Source organism: Pelodiscus sinensis, chromosome 17, assembly GCF_049634645.1.
Source record: "Pelodiscus sinensis isolate JC-2024 chromosome 17, ASM4963464v1, whole genome shotgun sequence".
Taxonomy (NCBI): domain Eukaryota; kingdom Metazoa; phylum Chordata; order Testudines; family Trionychidae; genus Pelodiscus; species Pelodiscus sinensis.
In genome coordinates, this window is record NC_134727.1 from 23064139 (window position 1) to 23082162 (window position 18024).

General features: G+C 41.9%; 2 long non-coding RNA genes across 4 annotated transcripts in view; one reads left to right on the forward strand and one right to left on the reverse strand.

Moving 5' to 3' along the window:
• LOC142818725 (uncharacterized) overlaps nt 1-18024 on the reverse strand; it is a 136070-nt gene that overhangs the window by 25648 nt on the left and 92398 nt on the right. The window lies entirely within an intron of this gene.
• Nucleotides 201-11930, forward strand: LOC112546696 (uncharacterized). 2 transcript variants are annotated; one of them, XR_012896340.1, is made up of 4 exons: nt 201-716; nt 6020-6137; nt 10041-10198; nt 11207-11930. It is a non-coding gene; the product is annotated as an uncharacterized LOC112546696 (long non-coding RNA). The 2 variants fall into 2 exon arrangements; XR_012896339.1 differs by lacking the exon at nt 11207-11930 and having other exon boundaries at nt 202-716; nt 10041-10366.

An 18024-nucleotide genomic window follows, 5' to 3' on the forward strand; every position in this document is an offset into this window, starting at 1 on the left:
GCAAGTGTCTTATCTGGAGAGGTTTCTGGGTCAAAGGAGGGATGCTGGGGCATAGTAACAAAATGTAGAAATCTAGGATGAAAATAGTGTATGTTTCCAGAAAAGGAAGGAAGGAAATTCTCCTGTTCTCAACCCTCAGTACGTTCTGTGGAAGCTAGTCATAACCATGGTGGAGAGCCTCCGACCAGTGCAGCCAAAAATCCATCCAGGTTCAATTGAGCTTGGACCTTTTTGTTTAGTTACCCTTTGATCTTTGTACCCTGGTCCCTGGGATGAGTCAAGAGAGTAACTGGGAAGAAACTTCTGATGGAGAGGAAAATCACAGATGGCTCTGATTCATGTAGTTCTAAAGGTAAACATTTTACAACACACTTTCTGCTGTTTGATCCATGAAATAAGGCCAATATGTAAAACCAGGCCAACTGTGCTGAAGAGGCCATTTATTCTATTGGATGCTTGTAGCCAGGAGAGCTGTTTGTTTATTTGCATGGTGATATCCAGAAGATGATGACAGTCACATTGGCCAAAGGGCATAATAATAACTATTTACTTGTATTGCAGTAGCCCCTCAAGACCAACCGAGATAGGGATACCTGCTGTAATAGGCAAACTCAGAATGAGAAACAATCACTACCCCCAAAAAAAGTTTGCAATTTAAATAAGCCACCTCCTGACTGAAAGAGAAACTGACACAGCAGCTAAAGCCATGAGAAGAGGTAAGTGATCATACGCCAAAACTGAAGACAGCAGGAATTCAGCTTAAATAAGGCCTGGACCTCGCAGTTGTGTTGGTGTCGCCAGTTAGATCAGTGGGAGGAGCTGGAGGAGGATGAATGTTGAAACGGAACATACTACTCTGCAGGACTCTGGGGGAGAGATTTTTAAAACTCACTATAGATGGTGGAATCTACAGCAAATACTTCTTAGTAAAACAAGAGCCTGCTGGAGCTGACACGGGCCTTACACATAACCCATGGTATGATGGGGATAGCACCCGAGAATGATTACATCCTATTTATAGACTCAACAACAAAAAATAGAAACCAATGTCTGACTGTAAGCTCTTTTCCATTGCCTTCGCTGAACCAGGACATCACTTTAAAACTGTGTGACTTTCCTCATTGCTCCCACTTGCATAAATCCCAGAAAAGGCTACAAGGAAAAGCATGCTAAGTCAGCTCTTATTCGTACAGACTTGTGTCTAAAAATATTCTACAGTTACATATTTCAGAGTTAGGGAGAGCAGGCCAATTTGACATTGGAGAGAACAATACTCATATTCTATGAGACTTCTATCCATCCAACTGTGACATTAAACACAAGGAGCTATTTTCTGTCTCAGCGTAAAGGCATTCTTGACAAATTTTATTCAGAGGAATTCCAGCTCTGATCATTCTATTAATGAAAGCTTGAACTATATTAAGTTATTTAAGAGAAATATATTATTTTCAAAGTGTCTAATCCCATAGAAATTATTACACATTAATCATTTGATCCTTTGTTTTTCACTTCAGCAAAGGCTATGGCCATAAAGTCACTGAGGAAAAGGTTAAAGGAAGGATAGGTCAGAGTTGCCTGCCTCAAGATAGTTATTCTGGCTCAGTGAATGAGGGGCTTTTTCCTTGGTATACTAGCAAAGGTTAAGGCAGGCAGAGAGGAGTGGGGCAAAGGAGATAAAGAGAGAATTCCTTGTTTTTGTTAAAGACAAGGTAGGTGAGGTAACATCTTTTATTGGAGCAGCTTTTGCTAGACTATCCCTGTGAGACTTATTGAAGTAAGGGAACCTTTCACAACTAGTTAATTTTGCCCTTTGCAAATAGCTAAATTAGCCTCATCTCCTGTAACACTAATTAATAATTAATTAATTACTTCAGAAGATGTGAATGTTTTAGGAATATGGCTGGGTCAACTTGTGAGTATCATTGCTTATTGCAATCTGTCAGACCCACTGAGCTTGGAAGCACTTGGGAAGTGGAGACTGAGAGTGTGTCTACACTGCACCATTATTCCGGAATAACAGCCATTATTCTGGAATAACAATGCGAGCATCTACACAGCAATTCTGTTATTTCAAAATAAATTCAAAATAACGGACAGCTTATTCCAACTTTTGTAAACCCCATTGCATGAGGAATAATGCCAGAAATCGATGGTTTGAAATAGCTGCAGTGTGGATATGTTGAAATAGCTCCTCACCAGGGCCATTCTAAGTTATTCCTTCCCAGTGCCTCCTGGGGCTCTAAATCGAGATAACATATCCACATTAGGGGAGCCTGCCTTGGACTAATTTTGAGGCTTCTCTAAAGTATAGGTGCTCTATTTTGAAATAAGCTATTTTGGAATATATCTTCCGGAATAGTTTATTCTGAAATAAACAATCATCGTAGAGGTACCGTGAGTTCCATATAGCAAACTGGTGAACATCCATTAGAGGGGGGGGGGAGTCAAGACTCTAATAGCAATACCTAGAATCCAGTGGTGACAGATTAAAGTAGATAATAAATATGATAATCTGCCTACTACCCAATAATAAGAAATGGGGTGTGATCTTGTTTATGTATGAACTAGAACCTTCAACCAAATCACAACTCTGGTTTTGGGGTTTTTTTCAGTGTTGGGAGTGAGTGTTGGAAGATTATTTTTTTTTCATTTTGATGTGCCTCTTTACTTCCTCATTTCAGCAAATTTTTGAAATACCACAGGAGAGGCTATTTTTTAAACATCTCCAACCTAGATCAAGCCAAAAAATCTCCCACAAGTCTTTTCTTGTTAGATTCCAGTTCTATATCCAGATAAAGCAAGCCCAAGTCTCCAAACTGCGTTTGCTTTATGTGCAGCTTTACATGCAAACACTGGGCGATACCTTGGACATCACAATGTGTCTACTAAATCAAGGGCTACGTCCACACTCGGAGTGGGGGATGTGATCCCCTGCTTGAGTAGATATATTCACATGAGCTCTCACCAAACTAGCATTGTAAAACTAGTAGTGTAGATACCAGTAGCATGGTGAGCATGGGCTTCCCACTTACCAGTTCAAAGCTGCCAGGACCATAGAATCACAGAACAGTAGAACTGGAAGGGACCTCAAAAGGTCATTGAGTCCAGGCCCCTGCCCTCATGGCAGGACCCAGTACCATCTAGACCATCCCTGATAGATATCTATCTAAGCTGCTCTTAAATATCTTCAGAGATGGATTCTGCAACCTTCCTAGGCAACTTATTCCAGTGTTTAACCACCCTGACAGTGAGGAAGTTTTTCCTAATGTCCAGTCTAATCTTTTCTTGCTGCAGTTTCAGCCCATTGCTTCTTGTCCTAGGATCTGTGTGTACATCCTAGGGCAACTAGCCTGTGCCAGCATTTGCACATGCTACTGCAACTACCCTACTATTTTTAGAGCACTGGCTCATTCACAGTTAGCACTGGTATGTCTACTCAAGCTAGGAATCACACTCCTAGCTCCAAGCAAGGCCGTAACGGGAGGGACAAAGGAGGCAGCTGCCCAGCGGTCCAGTGACTGCTACTGCAGCAGTGGCTGGAACCCTGGGGCCTTTAAATCACCACTGGAGCTCTGCACAGTGTGCCCTGGGTACCCTGATGGGCTGGCTGGGGGAGGCTAGTCCCAGCCCACACCTTCCACCTGAGGTCCAGCCCCTCCCAGAGGCACAGACCCAGGCCCCTTCCCACCTTGCCCAGGGCCCAGCAAGTCTCTCTTCAGCTCTGGCTCCACGTGTAGCTATAGACAATATATCACTTTCTGTGTCACCTCCCCATTACAGTTCGACTTCTTATCCTTTAAAGCTAATCTACAGCTGTCTCCTGTGATTGCCTGGGATTTAAAAGCTCCTCGCTTTAGTCTGCAGTTTACAGAACTGATTTGTACCTGAAGGCAGCTATTTAATGGAAACATTCATTTTGCATTTTCTGCCACTAATATTTTAGTGGGATCAACATTACTGAAGCTAATTAGAATTCAGCAAGAACTGATTGTTTGTTAGACAGAGGAAAAATGTTCCATGGAGCCTGGGGTTTGGTAAAACTATTTCACATAATTAAGTAATCCCACAGCTTGGCATTTTATCCCTCTCGTTATCATTGCGCTTTGTTAATAAGTTTTTAATTGCAAATCGTCACTAAGACAACACATTACACTGTGTTTAATGATCAGCAAAAATACTTATGATAACCAGCTTAGAATCTGGACCTCTTGGAAAATACAAACCAAGCTGTGTCTGTTACAGACTTTGGCACTGCAATCATTTTTGCTTGCTTAAAACATAGTGATTTCTAGTTTTAAACAATCTAGACTGTCTGCACAAATACTTGGCTGAAGCCTCCAGGAATAGGCAGAGAGTAGATAGTAAGTATCCTGTGCTCAGAAGAAGAGGAGATATATCCTGTTAATGTTTTGTTTTATTCTCTTGTTTCTCTGCACAACTTCCTGGCTTTGAGCCACTATAAATGAATACATCTTCAAATCCAGAAACATTTCCTTAGCCCCCCCCCCCCTCCTCCCAGTCTATTACCAGTCCAGCCATTCACAGTGACAGTGTAGCCTACTGGATAGCGCTTAAAGAGAGCTAGGTTCTGTATCTGACTCTGCCAAAGCTTGTGGGGTGACCTTGGGCAAGTCACTTCACCAGCCCAGCCCTGGCCTAAGTTCCCCCCTCTATAAAATGGGGATAATAACACACACGTCCTCTGTAAAGTGCTTTGGGATGTTCTGATGAAAAGTGCTATGTAAGAGCTAGTTGGTCATCTGTGTGTGCTCATCTAAGGGTTGCCTCCTTTGAAACCCTGGGCCAAGATTTTAAAAACTTGGTGCCTGGCGCTCAGTTTGTAAATACATATTTAAAACCCTGTCTTTTAGGTCACTTTTTTGGGAGCCTAAATATGGACTTCCAACCTGTGTTTCCATTTCTACTAGCTCCCAAAGACAGCAAATATGCTAAACTGATTCTTTCATTCAGATCACCCTAATCTATCATAAGATCAAAATTGATTTAGAGTAGTACAAAATAGGTTCCACAGTCAGTTGCTACTCAGTACTGGTTCATATTGATCTTTCTTAGTCATATGACCTCATAGAACAGCAAATATTATAGGCCTAACCAACTCACTGTTTTACCCTGGTTTCACTCCGGTAACATAAATAGAGTCATGTCTGATTTCCACTGCTGTAAGTGAAAGATGAATCAGCCACATCATGTCATGGCTATGACTGCAGCATATTTTAAATTAAAAATCAGGAGGCAGTCACAGTAACTTTAGTAAAACCTATGGGGTTTTTATTTTAAAAATACTAAGAGAAATGCAGAGGGGCTGTGGGGGATGATTTGGATTTAGAGAGCAAGTCCACTCCAGATCTTGCAGCTGCAGCTCCTGCAGATCCTGTCCTCCAGGGCTGGGGCTGGCTCTCTGTGCTGGGCATTTTGACCTGCCATGCAGTCACAACACCATTCTGATTTAGCCCTGCCAACTCTCTGTAGGCCCACACTCCAGGTTGAAATTCTACTCACTCAAATTTGGGGCAGTCATGTCTTCTCTGACATGATATGGTGTGGCCAGCTCAAGAAGCAATGGGCTTAAATTGCAGCAAGGAAGGTGTGGGTTAGAACACTTTATATAACTGTCAGGTCTGTTAAGCACTGGAATAAATTGCGTATGGAATCTCTGTCTAACCTGCTTTTAAAAATCTCCGATGACGAACACCTGTCAGGGATGATCTAGCTCAGTGGTTCTGAACCTTTTTCGGTCCACGTACCCCTTGGTCTCAGCTAAATACATCATGTACCCCTCTTGATAATAACATTTTTTTATAACTTAATGTGAATAATCAAAATTACAGGTATCTTATAAGCCATAAATATCAACAGATTTTCATTTTAAACAAAATTTATTTTAAAAATAAAACACTAAAAATTGCACAAAATGTCTGTTTACAATTGGACAAACCACACTAGTCCCACTAATGCGAACATTGCTGCTGCTTACTATTAACCAACATTTCTATCCTAGGTGTCGTTTTTGAGAGAGCCACACGCATATCATGTTCTGTATTTAATGTGTTCCTTGCTTTGGTTTTTATCGAGGCAAGCACCGAAAAGCCCAACTTGACAAATGGAACTAAAACTTGGTAAGTTCGTTTTGTCAGAATGGGAAATGCCTCACCGAGTTTACACCAGTATTGGTACAATGTCATTGATTCGAAGCCGACGCAAAGCTTTTTATTATTTCTCAATTTGAGTAGTTTGTCTTTTGCCAGGTCAGTATCACTAATTTGTTCAAGAGACACTGTGAAAGCGCTCCTCACCCAAATGTCAGCTGCCAAACCAGTTGGGATAATTTCATCAATGGCGATTTTAAGGTTTTCCAAATGCATAATAATACTTTCATGAACTCTTGGTTCCACTGGATTTGGCTGTACTGGATCGGAAGTGATTTCATCAAAGAGAGGAAAACTGGTGAAGTTACCACAATTCACTCTTCTTCCCCAGAGAGTTAATTTCTTTTGAAAGGATTTGATCTTCTCTTCGGCCTCCAAAGTAATTATATTACTACATTGGAGTGAAATGTTCAGTGAGTTTAGGATTCTAAATACATCTGCAAGGTGATTTCCTGCACCACGTGTTTGAGGATATCTTCTAACATGTCCTTGATTCGATCATGAATGGTATCATTTGATAATGGAATCTGTGCTATTTTTGATTTTGCTTCTGTACCACACATTAATTCGACCATTTCGATGGCACACAGTTTCACCAGGGTCTTGTCGATAGTATGGGGCTTTTTTTCTTTGGCGATCCGTAATGCCACCTGATAGCTAGCCTCCAGTGCTGGTTTCTTCCTGGGAGTAAATCCGTGCTGGACGAGAGTGCCCTGTGATTCAAATCATGCTCATTTGATTTTAAAAATAGCCTCTGGGTTGTTAACATTTTGAGGATGAACAGTCTGCAGATGTTCTTTAAGTTTGGATGGCTTCATATACCCATTACTGAGTACCTTTGAGCAAAGGAAGCATGGGTCTCATTAGTAATAATATATCAAAAAAATGCGTGAAAAAATGTTCAAAAAAATGTAGCAGTACAAATAATCATACTATCTACTACCGTATGAAGAAACCACTAAATATAATACACACCTTTAAGTAATCCACACTGAATTTAAAAAACACTTGTAAAATACACCTGTATGTGCCTACGTCTGTCATTAATAAAGAGCATCTGACAGTTATTTCTGTGACAAATGACGAAATAAGTCGACTAGTACAGATTAGTTTGCCATCGGTAACTTCAACTGCGCATACCCACAGTTGATACTACACATCAGATCAGGTGAGAGATTCAAAATAATTAGGTAGGTGTTTATGCTATCACGAGTCAACTATATTACTCACTATATTATTTTCTTAAGAAAATAATACAAAAAACTTAAATTATTTTTTTTACATAATTTTTTAGTAGTATATGATTTTTTGTATGAAAAAATCAATAAATTATCTATACTTGAACCTCATGTACCCCCTGACAAGGCTTCACGTACCCCTTGGGGGTCTATGGACCCCTGATTCAGAACCCCTGATCTAGATGGTACTTGGTCCTACCATGAGTGCAAAGAAATAGACTTGGTGATCTCTCGAGGTTCCTTCCAGTTCTGTGATTCTAGGTTTGTTTGTTATGCCTTGTCACCACCCATAGACCCTCCTAGAGTTTCTACAGTCTCTGATGTTTTATTCAGTCTGAAATGATAAAGCTGGGACTTCTGTGATTTAAAAGCTTGCAAAAAAAAGGCTGGCAAACGGGGTACATGAATTTATTCTGCCTTTGCCACTGAGTTGGTTGTGACTTTGAGCAAGTCACTTGCCTCAGTTATAAAATCCTTCCCTACTTTTTGTTATAGCACTTTGAGATCTATGGTTGAAAAGTGATATGCAAATATTAAATTACTAGTTCAATTTTTGCATATGCTCACTTTCTTTTCCTGCTCACAGCCAAGCACTGCATGAATTATGATTGCCGTAAAGACACGCAATGCTTTCAGTATATTGACACTATCTATAAGAGCATGATGTCCTTTATATCTCCTATTTTAGTTCACTTGTTTATAGGGGAAAATCAGAGCATTGGTCACATCACATATGTGCTCCTCCTTTAAATTAAAAAAATTTGTAAGTCCACTGTTAAACAATGCAAGGTAAATTATAATCACTTTAAATCACTCTCAGGTCATTGCTAATGTAAAAAACATTTCTGAGTCTTTTGGCTGAAGCTACATTATAAACAAATAATATGTGTAATTGAGATTAACTGAGCACAATATCAGATATCTGAAACAATGCTGGATTTTATCAGATATTTTCCTTAAGTTACATTGTATTGCTAATTATAAAATGTGTTTACTTCTTTCTGATTAATTGTAAAGGATATTGCCTTTTCCCTTTGCTAGATCAAGAATTTTGCCTTTTCCCCTTTGCCTGAGCCTTCCTGAGTGGTGTTTGAGAGAATAAGTGTCTGTTTGCATCTACTCTGTTTCAGCCATCTTTAAAATGGTTCCTTGTTTGGGGTTTGTTTCAGAAGGGAGTATAATTAAAACCAAGGTTGTCTCCCCATGAATGCAAAATATGGATACAATTAAAAATCAACATTTTACATCAATTGTAAATCAGGTTTATCTGGTGGTGGGTGTTTTTTGGTATGTTGTTGAAAATCTTTAATGTTTTGTACATTCCCTCCTTGTCCCCTCCCCAGCACTAAGACATACATAGTACTGGTGGAGTGTTTTGTTTGTTTCCCCAGAACCATGATCTGATCCTTTTAAATCCAAAAGGCCACTTTAAATACCTTAAACGAAGCAATGTGATTTAAACAGCAGCTTTCACTTGGCCTTCACCAGTTGCTACTCTGCTTGCTTTTCATTGATAGAAGCTGAATTATGTCTACAGTTGGTGAATGATAAACAGTGTTCTCACGAAAGGATAAAAATTCATTGAGTTGCCAAAGATGTTTAACACTAATAAGATACACACCAGGAAGACTGCAGTAAGCTATTGTTTAGACTAAACTGTCCTTTGGTCTTGATAAATAAACACCAAGAAACAGGTTCTGCATGGTGCTCTGGGGTGAGACCCCTGGCCCATTTTAATTGGACATGGATTGATTTTACTCTGAGTTCACAGTCATGTCACATTTGTCAACAACCTTGGCCTTTTTTCATTTGGTGTTGCCTGCATCCTAAAGGGTATGTGAGTGTGGATGGACACACACCCACAGAATCTTAGAATCATAGAATCCTAGAGCTGAAGGAGACCTCAGGAGGTCATCGAGTCCAGCTCCCTAACCAAAGCAGGACCAACTACAACTAAATCATCCCAACCAGGGCTTTGTCAAGCTGAGACTTAAAAACTTCTAGGGAAGGAACTTTCACAGACATCTGAACATGAGTTTGGGAAATTTCCTATAATTTTAATAATAGGAACTTTGGCCAATCGAAGAAACAGTTTGGATTAATCTACATGGATGTATGCTCAATTCTCAGCCAACTAGGTCCATGAAACCAGAAATGGGATTTTATCTCTAGCATAACTCCTGCTCTCCAGCCCGGTGAGCAGCTTTGCAAGGTCAGTCACTAGAGTAAATTGGCATACACATAACTGGGCCATCCCAGGCAGGCAGGGCAAAAATTCCACTCATTAAACTAGAGACAGGGAAAGAGGCAGACCTATGGCAGAACTAGGGAATTGGGTGCAGCATCCCCTCGCTTGAAGTGGTTTCCATAATATAATGGCTTTCCAATTTGGTTCAAGAGCTCTCACCCCCACTATAAAAATTGTTTCAGCACTCCTGACCTGACCTTATGAAATTTTTTTCATGGGAATCCAGTATAAGGTACAGTGGAATACACCACTTCAACATGCACAACTACTGCCAGACTAAAACTGAAGATTAAGCAGGTATTGCTAAAATCTGAAAATGCACTGAGATATTAGAAGAAAATACGCCTTCATATTGGATTATATACAATGTCTTTCTTTTGTTTTTAGCAAGATAGCGATTGATGTTGCTTGATGATTTTCTGCCTCAAATTTCACCACTTGCATTCCAAAGAAAAAGCTACAATGTTAACCTCTGATTTAAAGCCACACTTCATTGCATTTGATTCATCACAGGCAACGGATGAAAGCTCTCCTGCAGGAAGAAAGTTGAGTATCTTTTAAGAATTGGTTTATTATCAAATTTAAATGATAAGAGGGAGAAATAAATACAGGGATAGTCTTATCTCTGTCCTGATTCATCAGGCTGGAATTGTTCCCCACCTTTAGAAAGAGCAAAGGATGCCAACCTCAAGGCTATGTCTACACTGGCGGGTTGTTGCGCCAGAAGTATGCAAATGAGGCCAACCGTGGAATATCGCTGAGCCTCATTTGCATACCTAATGAGCCGCCATTTTGCGGAAGAGGCTCTTGCGCTAAAAGGAGCTGTCTACACTGCCCCTTCTTGCGCAAGAAAAACCCTCTTGCGTAATGCCGTTATTCCTGAAAATAATCAGCGTCGTGGCATTGCACAAGAGGGTTTTTCTTGCACAAGAAGGGGCAGTGTAGACAGCTCCTTCTAGTGTAAGAGCCTCTTCCGCAAAATGGTGGCTCATTAGGTATGCAAATGAGGCGTGGCGATATTCCACGGTTAGCATCATTTGCATACTTTTGGCGCAACAACCTGCCAGTGTAGACATAGCCCAACAGTTTATGAATGCTTTGAGCTTCTCGCAGGCTGCTTTGTAACCCCTGAGAAGCCAAATAATTGGAAGCAAAAAGGGGATTAACTTTGGATGCAATTGAATTAGAATGACTCCTTGGGTATGAACTGAAAGAGCTGCTTAATCTGCTTTACTACAGTGTTAAACCTTTAAAGGAAAATTACACACATGTAGTATTATTTTATTATTTATTTACTTAAAATATTTTTACCTCGCCTCTCTATTTAAAATATTCAAGGTGGCTTGCACATTTGTTGTATACTGAGTATTACACTCAGTATAGATAGGTGCACTGCTGTCAATCATCTGGTCTTAAAGAGATGTGTAATGAAAATTCTGTTTTGATGGGGGTGTGGGTGTTGGCCTGCAAAAACAGTGTAGAGGTACATTTCTATCATTTTTATTTGTAAGACAGTAGAAGATGTGGAAAAAAATATGGCTTTTATTTTTCAGGTTCTTTTACATGAGAATACCCTTCTTGCCTGTTGAAGAATTCCATAGCTATACTTCAGGCAGCCATGTGAACATCCAACTGCGTTACAGCTGGTTGCAACCTTCACCCAAAGTTAAACAAGCCATGACAGTATTAGGCAGTATCAGAACTCAGAGAAGTCACCCACTCTGGTCTGAGCCCCTCCCCTCCACCAAAATGCTGGGATTGGCTAGCGAGGGAAGTGCCTCTGCTGGCCTGCTCCACCCATTTTAGGGCCAGAGTGGCAAAAGAAGATTGACTGCTGATCTGCTGACTCTATGGGAAAGGAGTGTTGCTCCAGACCAGACTAAAGATTTGTTAGCCACCCACCTGATTACCACTGGCAGGGTGGAGTGTCACTACAGAATAGAGAGGGAGAGTTGACTATTGGTCTCCTGGTTCAGTCTGAGTCAGTGAGCTGGTACAGAGGTTTTGTTGAGTGCTGGGGTGCCAATTGGGTTTATGCAGGCAGACGGGAAGAGGAGCTGGAAGCTCCTGCAGAAAGGCCTAAGCCGGGAACAGTAGAATCTGGTTGGCAAGCCTGTGAACAGGGGTCAGCAATTTGAGTTTGTCTCCCAGCAACTGTGACTTCAGCAGAGAGTTGATTTGTATCGTGAATGCAACAGCGGACTGGGATGTGCTGTTTGGACTTTTAACCTGCTGAGAGCACATGGATCTCTATATTTGGTGTTTAGAGGGCTGAGAATATTGTTGCTGGGTTCCATGTACTGTATATATAACTCCTTATATATGGGGTCTACTCCTAGAATGGTTTCTCATACTGAGGGCTTCTCTTGTTTAGATAAAAGTGTCTATACCTGGGCCTGGCTCCTTTTTTTCCAAAGGGCTTGACCCTTAGTTAGGAGCAAAGAGGGTTGTCTAGGTGCATTGTCTAGGATCTGAGAACCATCCTACCAACCCGGGGCTCAGAAGTGACAAGAGGATAGTTATGTTTTGTAGCAACTTCTGAACTGTAGAGGTTTTTTAAGACAAAACTATTCACATACATTACTAAAAAGGGAATGGATGACATGTCCATCTTCAAATCCAAACCTACGTTTTTCCAAGGAGGGGTGTCTGTAGTCTGTAGTTAGGGTGCTGATTTGGGATATGACAGACCCAAGTTCAGGTTCCTGCTCTGAATTAAGCCAGTACCTTAATTGCCAGGTTATAGAATGGGCTTTCTCTTCCTTTTTCTGAAACCAATACGTCTCAATGAAACACTTTGGTTTCACTGACATTTAACGTGTTCTGACAAGTTCCCCAGTAGACACCCAAAAACAGGTTACAACTGAACTGATTTCTGCCAAGTTATAATCTTAAATACAATCTAATTCTAAATATAAAGTTTAATCTTAAATATAATGGCCCAGATACTGGCTACTACTATAGTAGTCTTACATCTGTCTGTCAGCACAGCTGGTTTAACCAGTTACCCTAGTATCAGAGGAGTAATCCTGTTAGACTTTATCTGAAAAAACAATAAAGAGTCCTTTGACACTGTTGGCATGTCTACATAGTAGGGCTAAACTCAAAATAAGCTACGCAAATTAGGTTAAGTCGAAATAGCTGGCAGCAACCACCCTGGCAGCAGCAGCAACCCCGGAGGTAGCAGCGACCCCGGCAGCAGCCATGGCCAAAGCTGCCCCAGGAGCAGCAACCCTGGCAGCAGAGCCACAGCCCCAGCCCCACCCTAGGAGCAGTAACCCCAACCTCAGTAACCCCAACCATAGTGACAGCCCCGGTCAGTGAGGCTATTTGTGAGACACCAACCCTCCAAACAACACCACGATGTCTACAGTGCACCCTAAGAATGGTAGGAAGTAGGGTGGAGGATTGTCCTCCGGGAGTTCATCATGCTTCGGTTGGAACTCCCACTGGGCTGGCTGTGGAATCTTCCACTGCCAACAGGGTCCTGGGCTGGGACCCGGTGGAGTGGGAGGGCCTGGGTCCCCTTACTTTCCCCAGCCCCCACAGTAACACTGCTCCCAGGCTCCTTGGAGGCTTACTTTTGAACTAGGCCTGCAGGGGCGACCATTCCTTGAGAAAAGGAACTGTACTTTGGGACTAGGCCGATGATCCCGTACTTGCTCTAATAGAGGAAACTGTACTTTGGGAGTACTGACAGGGGGTGCCCTGGGGACGAGGACACCCCGTAACAGGCATCAGTAACTATTTCTATATGGACAATAGAATTGGAGATGTGACCAGAGAGGGAATTTGGCTGCAAATTCTTGAGTGCTGCAAAGATGCCTCAAGTAATGATATCAAGAAGGACAATTCTAAACTAACCCTATTTCTCAGGATTAGTCTGCTGTCCTAAAAATTGGAGCCTACTTGCCTTTGATCTATGAAGCTGCAGGTGGCTCCAACAGGAAAGTCCTTATTACCTATAACTTTATATAAAAGATTGTTTTGCTTTGCACTGCAATATAAAACACCACCCACACTCAACAGAGTTTGCAAGGGTTTATTGCAGATCTTGGGACAGATTATTAAAAATGAAACCTGTAGTTAAACATTGTTCTATGCAAACAGTAGCTTGAAACAACCCCCAACATGCCTTTTTGTCTGGATCCACAACTATACAAACAAATAATGCGACTGCATGATTGATATTTCCTATCATATAATCTAAAATATACCAATAAAAATGTTACAAGCAACAGTTAACACATGGATCCTTGTGTGAAACATTCTAAACGCTGTATATAAAAATGCATTTAGTAGAATCAATATGTGGTTGATTCTATTTTTTTATAACTTGGGCATGCTACACTTTAATTCTCATGTTATCTCTCCTTGTGCAAAACAGAGCTTTGCATTTTTAAATATAATTCCTTAATCCTTTCTGGAGGGAAGGGGAGAGATATCACTCTCATTCTATTTAACACTGTTCCTCAAAACTACTTTTATAAAAAAAATAAGTGCCCAAGTGCTAGATACCACAACTAAACACCATAACCCTTCTTCATTTTCCCTTAGCCCATCTCCATAGGGAAAGCCTGGAATGGTACATAAACCTGCAGCATGACTTAGGACACGGCTAGACTGCGTTGCTCTTTTGGGATTCCGGAAGTATCCTAAAATAGCAACGCTACATCTTTAAAAGAACCTGCTATTTCCCAAAATAGTGGGTGCACTATTCTAGCGTCCCTGTAACCCTCATTCCATGAGGGCTAAGGGATTTGTTGGAATAATACCTTATTTGAAATTTGGTGCTGTGTAGACAGCGCCAAATTTCAAAATAAGCTCTTTCGACTTAGACTCTGAATAAGCTATGCAATTTGCTTATTCCAACAAAAGGGTGCTGTCTAGATGCACCCTTGCATGTCAACATTCAGCTGCTGTCAGACTTCAGGGGTATGTCTACACTACAGCATTAATTTAAGTTATCTTAATTCAAAATAGTTAATCCAAATTAAGCTAATTTGAATTAATGCATCTACACACAAAATCAGTGTCCAGGAGGCCCTGAGGTAGAGCTTCCACCCTGAGGAGCACTCAGAGCCTCCCTGGTCTGCCCCACTGGAGGCTTGTGCCTCATTCCTCCCTCATGTCCTTCCACTTATCCCTCTCCCCAACCCCACTTCCTGATGTCAAATAAAATACAAGTATTTTCATGAACACAAACTCTCTTTATTTAACAAAACTGGCAGAGGGGGAGGGAAGGGAATGAAACTCTGGTGAGACTGGGGAAAGGAGGTGGGAGAGGTGAAGAGAGAGGGTGGGAAAGGGGAGGGGGAAACCTGGGAGGAAAAAACTGGAAGGGGGAAGCAAGGAAAAGAAGGGGGAGAGGAAGCTCAGGGCTCAGGGTTGGGGGTCTCGACGGACCATCTTGATTTTCATGCAAACCTGCTCCTGGGATCGCATGTGGACTTTGGTGGCCAGGCTGGCAACTATCCTGCCATAGATGGCCGCGTTCCTCCATCTAGTATGGAGATCATGGACGTTGGGGGCATCTACCCCCCCAAACCTGAGTAAGGTCCACCCTGATCTCCACTCTGGACCAGGAATGTGTCTGCCTTCTCTGGGCCCTGGCAGGCTCCTGGGAGCTGGCAGACTGTCCTGGGGAGCAGTGGAGGGCTGGCTGCCTGTGGCTTTCTGGCTCATGTTTTGGAGCCACTGGGTCAGGGGCAGTGACTGCTGGCTCTGGGCCGGCAGGCTTGGAGTTGGCACAGGCACTGTGGCCAGAGTCTACCCCTTTAAGGGCTCTGGGGAGGGAGAGGAGTGTTCTTGCTTGAGGTTGGAGTGGCCATCAGGTCACCCTGGGAAGGCTGGAGGCCCCCTATTTCGAAATAAGCGTCTACACAGCACTTATTTTGAATTAGCTAATTCGAGTTTGGTGTTACTCCTCGTAGAATGAGAATAGTGGGGCGCTTAATTTGAATTTAATTTCAAAATAGCGGTTTGCCTGTGTAGAAACTATTCAAGTTAATTCGAAATAATGGCTGTTATTTCGAATTAACTTTGATGTATAGACATACCCCAGTTTACTATATGCAGAGTGCGCCTTTAAGACTAAGGGTATGTCTACACTACCCCCCTAGTTCGAACTAGGGGGGTAATGTATGCATACGAACTTGCTAATGAAGCCCGGGAGGCGTACAGATAGTTCGGAATAACTACATAGTTCGAACTATCTAGCCCGTGCCGCGTGTAGCCGCGCGGCACGGGGTTCGAACAAGCCGGCTTTTAAAAATGGCGGAGCCGGCTTTATGCTAATGAAGCCCGGGAAATTCAAATCCTGGACTTCATTAGCAAGTTCGGTATGCATACATTACCCCCCTAGTTCGAACTAGGGGGGTAGTGTAGACATACCCATAGGTGGGAAATAGGAGGAAGGGGACATGTTTCAATGAGAGCCGAGAAATCATTCTGGCAGACAGTCAAATTCCTCCAGGGGTGGCTGGGAGAGGGTTAGGGAGGGGAGAACTCCGCCATGCTCTTGTAGGATGCAGTGAATAACCCCACATGCACCCAGCTTCAATTTCTTTAACATGGATTTTAAGCTGCTTTTATAACAGGACAGTGTTTTTCCTGTAGGCTGAATCTTGCAAGGTCATTGAGGCTGTATGAGTTGGTTTTTCTGAGCAATTAAATATTTAATACTGCAATCTGAGGTAATTGGCTTAAAGTAATAATGGGGTGCTGTAATTATTTTCTCTCGAGCGGTAGATCAGGAGCTATTTCTCTCATATTGGGAGACACATACAGCTTATTACACCAGGCTTTAGTATGAAATGCTGAAATTTGTTCATCTTCAGGAACGTATAACTGTTTTTTCCTGCTTTTCTCTTATAAAATATATTAATACCTATTTAGGAACTGCCAATTATGGTTTAAAAGGAGATTTAGGAGCTAAACAATACCAGGTGCTGCATTTTCAGCATTGCTGGAAACAGGAATAGAAAAAACAAAATGCAAATGTGGCTGGTATAATGAGAATGTGGATACTGCATGGTCCTGTGCGTGTCTGGGTGTGAAGCACTGAGAATTCAGCAAATTCCTCACCCCTTCTCCCTAACTTCTAATACCAAGGGTCATATTTTGCTTTCATAGCCAATATATCCTAGACTTGGCACCTAGGTGATAGGGTGAGAAGTGCATTAAGAAAGGTTTAAGATATGTGTATGGTTTAAACAAGGAAGCCTCAGCACATGGCTCTGTAGCTGGCAAACCAACTTTCTGTCTTCCATAGAACTGAATACATGACACATGACCACACCTGAAATCAAACTGCACTCATCCTATTTGCTTTACAACATGTTTTGTACGAAGAGGAAATTTTCCATTAATACCTTCCTCAATAAAAGCCAAAATCAAGCTGATGACTAAACAGGAGAAGGAAAGGAGTAGTCCAATCATTAACTTGTATACGAATGTGTATATTTATGTACAGCCTGATTCTCTTCTCTCATTTGCTGGTGTGACTCCAGGGATCCACTCCTCCCTCTTCAATGGAAATGTATTTTAGGCACAAATTCTCCCTGCCTCAATGAGAGAAAATAAAACCCAAAGATTTATTTTCAAAAGCTTATTTCGGAGGATCTAATTTCCCTGCAAGAAAAGAGTGTGATAGAGCTAACTGAGTAGGTTATAATAGCAGTAAAAACATGGCAACTGGAATTAGCGGCTTGAGTTAAAGCCTACATGTGAGCCTGACCCGGAATTTGAGCTTCAAACCCAAGTTAAAAGCTGAGGGTATGTCTACACTACCCTCCTAGTTCGAACTAGGAGGGTAATGTAGGCATACAGCACTTGCAAATGAAGCCCAGGATTTGAATTTCCCAGGCTTCATTTGCATAAGCGGGGAGCCGCCATTTTTAAAACCCTGCTGGTTCGAACCCCGTGCAGTGCGGCTACACGGGGCTCGAACTAGGTAGTTCAGACTAGGATTCCTATTCCGAACTACCGGTATCCTCGAGGTGTACCGGTAGTTCGGAATAGGAATCCTAGTCCGAACTACCTAGTTCGAGCCCCGTGTAGCCGCGCTGCACGGGGTTTGAACCAGCGGGGTTTTAAAAATGGCGGCTCCCCGCTTATGCAAATGAAGCCCGGGAAATTCAAATCCCGGGCTTCATTTGCAAGTGCGGTATGCCTACATTACCCCGCTAGTTCAAACTAGCGGGGTAGTGTAGACATACCCTGAGTTGCTTTGTCTTCCCTGTAATTTTAATTCAAGTGAAAAACCATTTTTCCCAGTGAAGTTAGTACAGTGGCTTAATCAGATGTTATTATGTAGAAAAGGAAGAGTTGTTCCTCCCCCACTATGAACACACTTAATAAATTATACATT